Here is a 10,326-nt window from a genome sequence, read left to right as displayed (position 1 = left end):
ACTAATAACTGCTATAGGGCTGAGTTTTGAATTTGTGACCATCAGAGAGCCGAAAGCACAGGGATGTGTTTGTTACTGCTCACAGCTGAGCAGTGCTGACACAGGGTCAGGGCCCTTTCTGCCTCTCACCCCACCCCAACAGTGAGAAGGCTGAGGGTGCACAAGGAGCTGGGAAAGGACACAGCTGGAACAGCTGACCCCAACTGGACAAAGGGATATCATCATCATCAGAATTTAAAGCTGGGGTAAGAAGGAGAAAGGGGGAGGATGTTTGGATTGAAGGCATTTTATTTTCCCAAGTCACTGTTACACATGATGGAGCTCTGCTTTCCTAGAAATGGCAGAACACCTGCCTGCCCATGGGAAGTGGTGAACAAATTCCCTGTTTTGCTTTGCTTACTCTTGTGGATTTTGCTTCACCTGTTAAACTGTCTTTATTTCAACCCACAGGTTTCCAGGCTTTTACTCTTCCGGTTCTCTCCCCCAGTCCTCTGGGGGAGGTGTGAGCGAGCGGCAGTGTGGTGCTTAGCTGCCAGCCAGGGTGAAATCATGACAGGAGAACCCAAACCTTCCCCTCCTTCTTCAGGGTGTCATCTCCAGCAGCACCCACAGGCTCTGCACTTCCACAGTGCTAGGATGCAAAGGTTGTCCAAAGACAGGGAGCTCTTGTTGTACCCTTGGAGAGGCCAAGGGGCTGTGAGAGGTTTTAAAGTATAACATATTATGTTCTGTTTACTCAAAACCAAATTATCCTCTTCTGTAACAATGTAGACCCTTGGGAAAAAAAAAAAAAAGAAACAAACAAAACCAACCTTTTCCAGTCTAAAAACTTTTCACATACATATTACAAATATTTACATGTTTATAGACAAATTAAACTGTTCACACCATAAAAGTAATTATAAACTTCGGGTGAAAACAAAATGTACTGGGTATCCAGTTATATTAAATTCCTTCACTCCTCTATTCCTCCTGAAGGAAGCTTGTGGACTATTCTATGTGGTTTCAGTATGGTGTATATAATGCCATGGTGTTTCTGCTTTCCCCTTTCAAGTCCCCAGGAAATAACTTACAGTTCTGGTGCATCCGAAAACCTTGGGAGAAGGCAAAACAGATGGGGTGGGATTAGGATTGTTTATGAAATGAAGTGGTCAAAGATAAACCCTTGGCAGGGCAGAGCAATTTACACTATATGCTGGGTGAGTAAACTTAAAATAAAATGTTATTTAGGTCCCAGTACACAGAATGGTCTTTCACAGAAATGTCAGTAGATATATTCATGCCAGGTTTTTAGCAGTCGATTTAAACTACACCACAGAGAACGGGACATTTTAAGAGTTACTCTGAGTAATGTCATGCCTTGTACCTGCCTACTTTCACCTAAGCTATTTCATTTGTGAGTTGATGGCATGAGATAATAGAAAACATGTAATATAAATCTTGCAATGTGTGCACTTGATGTCTTTTGAATGTGAATACCCCTGAAATTTGCAGAGTAGACAGATGCTTTAAATAAAAGTGTGAAGGTCAAAAAAGGCCAGAGAAGCAGAGCAACAACTTCAGTTGCTTCCCAAACCCTGAGACAGAAATGGCTAAGGTTGTAAAAATGCACTTGCAGTTACTGCTGATTATACAGTAGGACAAACAACCATGTAGAATCTGCTTGTGCCAAGAAAGAAGTGTCACTTCAGGGGAGGTCAGATCCTTGTTCTATTTCCAACACTGTATATTGCTCAGTCATCTTTGCTGTCCTGTCCTTCTTATTTGCCCCTTACAAGCTCTTAATAGCTTTGCAGAATGCATTTCTTTCAACCAGTCAAAGGCTCTGCTATGTCTACCTGGGTATCAGTACTTGTTTCTCACTCCTGATGATTTTAGCAGTCCTCTCACTTGCACTTTCCTCCTGATTCCAGCTGTCTTGCTTCAGCATACGGTGGCACGGGGCAAGGCTGAACAATAGTCTAATGCACTCCGTTAGAGATTCGGCTCTCCTACTTTGCTCCATGTTCAGCAGCTGTCTATATTACTTTAGAGCTTGCATTGTAGATTTTAGTCACTTCTGTGATGTCTAGATAATGATACTTTAAATTTATTCTCAATAGCACTTGAGTCAAAACCATTTTGTCTCAAGTACAGCTGTCATTAGTTGCCTATGCTATGCAACAGCTTCAAACTATTTCAGTGAGCAGGGAGAAATAAATGGAGATATCTAATCAATATAGTAGGCTGAACTTGAAGTACCCATCCTTTATTTAAGCTTCTTTCCTGAGAGTCAGTGTTTTATTAATCTTAATCCTGAGAACTGTGGTAGGTTGAAAGAAAGTCATTATTGACATTCACTACACTTACCCAGGAAAGTACTTCCCTATTGGAAGTTCTGCAGGAATACAGACACAATCTGAGGAACAAAGGGTCATAATCAAAGGTGTTTTTCATCTGAAAAAAATTAAAATATCAATGATGAAATCCAACATCAGGCTGCAAATAACCATTGAGAACAAACCCCACGCTTGATGACTGTGTACAGCCACATCACTGTTTCCATCCATACACAGCTCCCCATCTGGGAAATATTCTCAGGATCACACAGTGCAGGTGAAGAGAGAAATGTCAGGTGCTCAGATGTGTGACTTTTAGCCAGGTTTTATGTCACTGCAAATTTCTCTGGAAAGGTGTGAAACCACCACCCCCAGAGATGGGCACCCCTAGGAATAAATATTTGTGCAGCAGTAATTGCCAAGCTTATGATTGAAATTAAGAAGGCTTTGTATCACTTTTCTCCTTCTTCTCAACCGTGCAAAAGTAGAATAAGATCCTTATCCTGACATTTCAGCCCATACAAACACAGCCCACTCTGTTGTGGCTCAGCCTTGAACATGGTATCTCTCATAATGTGGAGGGATTGCTGTGTGTGGGCACAGAACATAATAATGCTGCTAAGTATCTGTTTGCAGATCAAATCACACTGATTTTTTTCTTCCAGAATAATAGTCTAGAATGGTGTAGCAGAAATGCTTCCAAAACAACCAGTTACCAGCCATAGTCATTTCCACACCCAGAGTCTAGCTCAGATCCAGGGCTAGGAAAAAGCTGAAGCCTGCCTGACCAGTGGTATGGTTGCCATAAACAAATAAGATTAAGTTGTCTGTGAAATAGTATGATAAACAGAGGGCCACTACTGTTACAGCACCCCACCTCTGGCACTGTCTGTTTGGGATAGTTGGCTTTTTTTCCTAGTGTTTCAGGGCACTGGTGCCAGACAATACCTTTCCCACTGAGTACCGGCTGAGCTTGCACTGGTTATGAATGTGTGGGGGTGGAATAGAAACTAAATACCTTAAAAACTGCTTGAACTGCCTTCAGTTGTGTTTATCTCATGCCTTTACAAATGACCTTTTTTACTTTCAGATCACTGATTTTCCAGAGAAGCTGGAAGTCAAATGAGAGAGGAAGGAAGGGCCCATCTTTACCCGTCTATAAGTACAAAGAAGCTCTGGTGCCCATTCCTCTTCATAGCAAAGCCTGTGGTACTCCATTAAACTGTGACTGATGACAGCCTGAACAGAAAAGGCACTGGATGACTCACATTCCAAAAGGGTCTTGAAAGCTTCCTTTTTGTGTGGATAAGTAACAACAAGCTGTTATCCAAGTGCTTGTTTCTCTGATAGCACCAAAGGCCACAGCTTGGTGATCACCTAGATTTCTGGGACTGGGAACCAGGTGATTTTGCAGAATTCAGTCCTATCTCTGGCTGTCTCTGCAACACAGACAAGGCTGGGACACAGGGAACAAGATCATCAAAACTTAGACAAGCTCACCTTTATTCCATTTCACTGGGGAATTCGTGTTTATGCATTTGAATCTAACCACTTATTCCAGTCCCTTGTGATCAGGCAGCACCTTAAATGACTGAGACATTGGAAAGACTTCCACTGCACTGCAGCCAGCAGGATTCATAGAATCATAGCATAATTTGGGTTGGAAAAGACCTTTATGAACATCAAGTTAACCTAACACTGGCAAGTCCACCACTAAACCATGCCCCCACATCTTTATCCATCTAGAAAGTAGGGGTTTAGTCTACACCAATCATCTAATTTATCTAGATAGCAGGTTCTCATCTCATATCTCAAGACAGGTGGGATGTCTTCTGTCTGAAACTTCTCATCCCTGCCTTGGATTATGGAGGAGACAGAAATTGGTAAAATGCAGCTGCCTGACCCTTATATAGAGCTGGCCAGCCAACTCAGGTCTTTTCTTGTCATTACGTAGCTGAATGTTTCCCCAGCTGAATGTTCTGCTCTTCCTGGCCCTGCTTTATTGCCAGCTCTATACAGGAGCACAGCTCAAGCTGCTGCAAACTGAGAAATATGTTCATGCTGTGGGGTAGGACAGGGAGAGAAGAGACTTGTTGCTGTATTGGAAATACAGTTATGAATGTTGATAAAAGCAACTTGAATGTTATCTTTGGCAATTATTATCAAAGTGTCCTGCTTCTTCTGCCAAAGGCTGATGAATAAACCTGAGGGCTGTGTTGAAGGAAGACTCACAAAGCCATACCCACAAGGAGCTCAGTCCTGCAGTACAGTGCCACACAGCTCTGTTTGCGGAAAGCCAAATTCCTACCTTGTCTGTCTACATACAGAGCTAGGAAAATCCTCTCCTCCATGAGATGCTGAAGGCACAATTTTCTTCCTCTCCCTGCTCCAGCTCTCCACATGCTCCCACTCACAAGTCACAAGTTGTCTTACCATCTCTTCTCCATCTCGCTGCCGCTGGCTCTCTCAGACCATTTCTAGTTTGCTGCCTGGTCACACCTGTAGGAAGAAGGAGTTAGGCTCTGCGTTAGCACTTCCTGGGGCCAGATCTATGTGTCACCATGGCTGTGAAGTGCCTCTTAGTTAGGATAGCACATCTGTGATCCTGGAAGGATGAGAACAGCAGCAAAGACAATTGTCAGGCCTGCAACCCCATCCTTATGTCTGTAGCCTTCTGAACACCAGAAACCCAACCCTGGAGCTGATCAGTATTTCCTTCACCCTTTGCCAAGGCTCTCTCTCACTTTTGCTGTGTTAATAATTCTGTTTCTCCATATGCTGAATGTTTCACACCCATTCTGGGATCCAGGAACTAAGAAATGTTACACATATATAAAATTTCACCCAAAAAAAGTTGGCATGCCACAGAAGCCAGAGCACAAAAGTGCCCTGCTTCGACTGTTGTGGGAGCCAGGAAGGAAATAGGAAATTAATATTAAACTTTCCAAAGTCCCACATGGCACAAAATGAGCCAGTTGCCACAGTTAGAGTTACAGGGCAGCAAAGCTAAATGTAATGGCAAATTACACGACTTTCTGGAGGAGAATGCAATGATACTTCACAGTATCCAGTGAATAAAACTGCCTGAAACACCCAACCTGAATGATGCTTCATTCCAGCATCAAATGTTGCAGTTGGACTGGATTCCATGTTGCAAAACATCCTGTGTTCTAAGTCACAGGATTTACTGACTTCAATCTTATTTTCCTTATTTTAGTGAGAGTGCAAGGTGCAAATTCATTCCAGCAAGCCTAAGTCTTCTCAATTAGGAGGCTAATCGAAAGGCATGAGGTTCTTTAGAGAGCAATTCAAACCTCCACTGATGTGAACTGCAGTCCTTTGCCATAAAAAAAATAAGATTGGGTTTTCTATGAAATAGTATCATAAACAGAGGGCCACTGCTGTTGCAGCACCCCACCTCTGCCATTGTCTGTTTGGGATAGTTGGCAGTCCTTAGAGGAGCAGAAATGGAACAAGCTTTCATAAAAACTCCTGCAACAGATTAGGAGTTACTGTCTGCAAATGATCTAACAAATTCCCCACCAAGAATTGCTGTCAGCATGAAACAGAAATGTGATAATAAGAAAAGCTACATTAGCATGTTTATGTTTATTTCTTACATCCCCACTTTTTGATTTTGTTTTGTATTCTAAGTTATTCTTCTTTCCCTCACCCTCTTCCCCTCCTTCCTGACACTCCTTTATTTCTGTCACCATATGCTTCTCCAATTTCTCGTGCTCTCAGACATGCCTCTCTCCTCCCCTCCTTTTTCCTTTTGCTGTGAAAGTCGAGGGTCTCAGCCTGGTTTGGTGCACCTCTTCCTTAAGAGTGGTTTTTGGAACAGTTTGTGGAGATGTGCACTAGAGAATACACAGTCACCTTTCACCTTTCACACCTAGAAGGACTAGGAGTGGTAGGTAGAGTAGCAGGATGAGAGGTGAGAAAATTTTCTGTGCAGCTGTGGCCCCTAATGTGCAGAAATTCCAGAGCTGATCTCCACAATGGTTCTTTTCATACACAAAAAGAATGAGTCACCTACATGTAGAGTATCAAAAGAAATCCAGAGAAATTCCATTTTTCTGTCATCCCATGAGGTCCAGGGGAGGGGTCAAGCCTCTTAGGATTTTTTCCCACATTCCTGCCGTTATGTTGAAACCAACAGCCCTCCTCATGGACAGCAGCAGAGGCCATTGTCCTCTCCACTCACTGCCATTCACTCTCAAGCATGAGCCCTCCATCGTGCAGGATGAGTCAGTTTCTACATCTTTTTCTCATTCATTTACCACTTTTCTCATCTTCCTACTCAGACCATCACACTCAAAGATTTCCTGCCATGGCATTACAGGCATGCATCTATGCAGGATCCATACAGAGTACCACCATACAATGAATCCAGCTCTACTATTCATCACCAAACCTTGACCACTCTGTGGGGATAGCATCATTATGGCAGGCCTTGGACTTATGTCAATCCCATCACCCCCTGTTTCTCTGTGACCTATAAAACTAAATCAGATGGGAAAGATCTTCAGCCTGAGGAATTACAGACCACTTTAAGAAGTTGAAAGTGAAACAAAGCATCTGAGCAACAGTGCAGGAGGGCTGTCGAAAACAACTTTTCTCATTTCACTTAGTGGGTTTTGATACATACAGGCATCCTGGCAGCAGGTAGATCACACCAAAGGAGCTGAGACTGGAAAGTGCTCTCACCATTGTAAAGAGATGAGACCATGCCACAGATAAATAAGAGAAGCAAGGCAAAAAGGATGGTCATGTCAATGGTAAAAATGGACAGGAGTTAGGAGGAATAGGAAGAGGATGGAGAAGACAGATACAGGCATATTGGTGGTGAATCTCTCCAAATTGTGACTCCCAACAAGGTTTGCAAGGAAGAGGAACTCTAGAGTAGGTCTATTCCACAGGAAAAAGGGGTCCATCCACACAACACCACTGTGTGTTTGTGTTAATAGTTACTGCATCACCTCACACAGAGTGGTGTGGCCTTCTGCCACCTTAATTACTACCCAGGTGCTACTGCTTCCAGTGCAACAGAGAGAAGAGACGTGGGCTGGTGCCTGGTGGGGGAAAGGTGACCATTTTCACTTGTCTCACAACAAGAGAGCCACTGTGTTTGCCAGATGGATCAACACTTCTCTCTGCCCTCTCAGCTTGTAACAAGCCCATCCTGGGAAGAGAGCACAAAACCTCTCCTAGAAATGTCACTGGAATCACCAAGAGACTCTGCAGTTCACAGCAGCTTTGTGCCCTACATTCCTCAGGAAACTCCCTAATCCAAGGAGGCAAAATCCAGAGGACAGGAGGCAGCACATCCCACACGGAAGCAGCACACCCACGGATGTGCCTTCAGCAAGGAAAACTGTTAGTCCGAGGAAGCATTGGCTGAGCTGGGTCCTTGCTGCCTCCATTGCAAAGCCTTACCATAGCATTTGCTGAGACTAAAAGTCATCATGGAAATGATCAATCAGAAAAGTTGGTGGAGCTAGCAGGGAATCTTCTATCAGTACATATTAAAAATGAATGATCGGCAAAAAAGCTTCTCTCTTCCAATGACAAAATAATGATGGATGGTCAGATGAAAAATGAGTAAGAAGACAGAAAAGAAATTTTCAGTCCCTCCTGCAGCTCAGCAGTCATAAGTCTTCCATTAATTTTAGTTACAGACAGATGATGTATTAATTAGGTTTTGCCCAAGGCATGTCACTTTAATTAAATATCTATTCAAACTAGGAAAACAGGAAAATGGTTTATTTTCTTTCCTGATTCCTTATCAAGAGCTTAATATTTTCTTACGTAATTTCAAAAAATAACCAACAACTTTTATTAAAAGTGAAGTCTGAAATCCTTAATGAGGCACAGATATCAAATAAAACTACAGAGTCATAGAATACAGTGTTTACAAAGATTGGTCACATATTTAATTGAGAGACTATCAGCTTGTTCAAATAAGTGTATATTTTATATTTGACGTGAGCTGAAATCCCCCACAGTATTTGAAATATCACAGTGCCTTCTGTGAGCCTTCAGTTGCAGAATTGCGTAATGACTGGTGCCATAAAAATGCTTCCAGGAGGATCTGACCTGCTCCAAAATAACAAGACAGCCTGAGCCTGCCAGGTGGAAGCAGGGTTCAAATTGTTGGGATATGACTCAGCACCTTCATTCCCACTGCCCTTGGCTATAAAATACAGAAATACAAAAGCAGTGGGATGAACCATTCCACATCTGAGTTGTAAGTGCTTGAACTAGCCCCCCAGAACAGATGCCAGAGTTCCCTGCCTTGAGCACAGAGGAGGAGTGTATCAGACACAGGCGTCAAAGGTCTTCAGAGGAAGAGGATGCTGCCCGCACACATCTCTCTTATCGCTGGCATCAGAGAGAGGTAATATCCCTGTGGAGATCCTCAAATTAAAATATTATTTGATATTTGGGGCTTCCCCAATCACTTTACAAGAGTACTTTGCTATTATTTCTGTCCAGCAGAGAGCAGAGTGTCTTTGCCCAGAAAGACTGTTCCTGCCTCCCTTGCCCTATATACCATAAGATACTCTTAATCATCCAGAAATTATCCATAAGAAGAGGAGAGGAAGGCACTTATTTAGAGGAATATAATTGCAACTAATGTAATATGTGTACAAGGTGCCCAAAAGCCACACAGCTTTATGAGCTGTTCACTGGGGGGTGAGTAGGCTGTAAACTAATAAAACTATTTTATATAAACATTGTGTAATGGAGCCAGGAATCCTACAAAGACATCCACACTAAGCAAGTGGTGAAGTCCTGAACCTGAACTTTTACAGAAACCTTCAGTTCCCTTTTAACAGATTCCCACCAGCAAGAACATGAAAAACTTTAAATAGAAAATAAATGTGCTTTCTGCTGTTCTGTTCTCAGGGGGAAAATGGAGGGACAAAAAAAGAAAAAACATACATTAAATGTAGAAAAATTAATGTCACTAGTTAGAATAAAACTCTTCAGAATGAAGGTTCAGGAGGGCCTATCCAAGGAGTCTGGTTACAATATTAGTGATAAATTGTACTTATTCATACTTAGCATTTATTTTTGCAGTCCAACGTCATTCACTTGGCCCCTGTCATTCAAGCCTTTCAAAAAGCAGTTTGATTATTTGTGTTTATTCCTTAGTAAAGGGACTTCAGTAAAGTTCATAGAAAATAAACTAATATAGTGATTTGATATTTTTGGATTACTTAATCAAATCTATTCTTGAAAATGGTGTGTGAAAAAAACTACCATCTCAAGGCTTATGAAGAAGATGAATACATTTTCCACAACACATCAACCACTGACACTTTTCCCATGCATTTATCAGAAGGGAAGTTGCATAAAATCTTGTTGTTTGTCAGTCTTATTAAACCAGCTAACAAAGAGGGTCACTTGCTAGCAAAGCAGCTGAGCTCTGAAACTCAGTGTCTTTCTCCAGTCATTGCAGTGTTGTAAATTTGTGAATTTGCATGGGAAGCTTCCTTCTGAAGAATTTTACACACACACATATATATATATAAGTATATATATATATATATGCTTGTTCTCAATAGGGCTAGCCATATGCTATTGAGAAAAGAGAAGAGAAAATCAAGCAATGCATTTTCTCTCATCATTTTATTTTATAAAGACACTGTTTGTGTGTATGGTGCACCTAGCCAGCAAGTTAGCCCCTATTCCTTCTTGCTTTTGGTTTTCTCCACTTTCTCTGGACTTCTGGCTTTTCAGATTGGTAAGCAAGAAATCCACCTCATCGCCCCCAGGGAGGATGCACATGTACCCAGTGACACCAGGGATATTCCAAAGCAGATAAGGTTAGGTACCAATAAAAGCACCTGGAGAGTTCCTCATAAAAAACTGGTGAAGGGCTGTTGTGGGAAGGGGTGAGGTGGTTGTGTGACAAGTAGAAAATGAAGAGAGTTATCAAATGGCCAAAGGTGGCAGAACAAGGGATATTTGAGCTGCTGTATGGTGCCCAGGTAAAATG

Source organism: Anomalospiza imberbis, chromosome 2 (genome assembly GCF_031753505.1).
Source record: "Anomalospiza imberbis isolate Cuckoo-Finch-1a 21T00152 chromosome 2, ASM3175350v1, whole genome shotgun sequence".
Classification (NCBI taxonomy): domain Eukaryota; kingdom Metazoa; phylum Chordata; class Aves; order Passeriformes; family Viduidae; genus Anomalospiza; species Anomalospiza imberbis.
This window is presented reverse-complemented; position numbering follows the sequence as displayed.